The following is a 382-nucleotide window of genomic DNA, read 5'->3' on the forward strand; positions in this document are numbered from 1 at the left end:
CTCCTGGCTGCCCCAGCTTCATGCCCCATGGCCAACCTTTCCTAGCCCCGCTGGTCTTTTCCAGCACTGGGCAGGTGTCTCTGCTGTCCCGTCCCAGGGTGGGCACCCATGGTTGGGTGATGGAGAACTGGGTCATGCCCACCCTGCTCCTTTCTCCCCTTACTCTACTCAGGCATATCCCCCTGCCCCTCCTGTAGCCTGTGTTTCAAGCACCCCAGGTTTCCTCCCTCTTGGCCTCTCCTGCCCTACAAACCCTGTGTTGCTCCCGTGTTTGCTGGGGATGTAGCTGAGCCCATCCTCTGCTCAATGCATCATCTCTGCCCAGCCACCTGTTGAATGTGCCCGTGGGGCCCACGCTCTCCTGGGCTGTGGCAGTGGGTGC

Source organism: Antrostomus carolinensis, unplaced genomic scaffold (assembly GCF_000700745.2).
Source record: "Antrostomus carolinensis isolate BGI_N321 unplaced genomic scaffold, ASM70074v2 scaffold35075, whole genome shotgun sequence".
NCBI classification, from domain to species: Eukaryota; Metazoa; Chordata; class Aves; order Caprimulgiformes; family Caprimulgidae; genus Antrostomus; species Antrostomus carolinensis.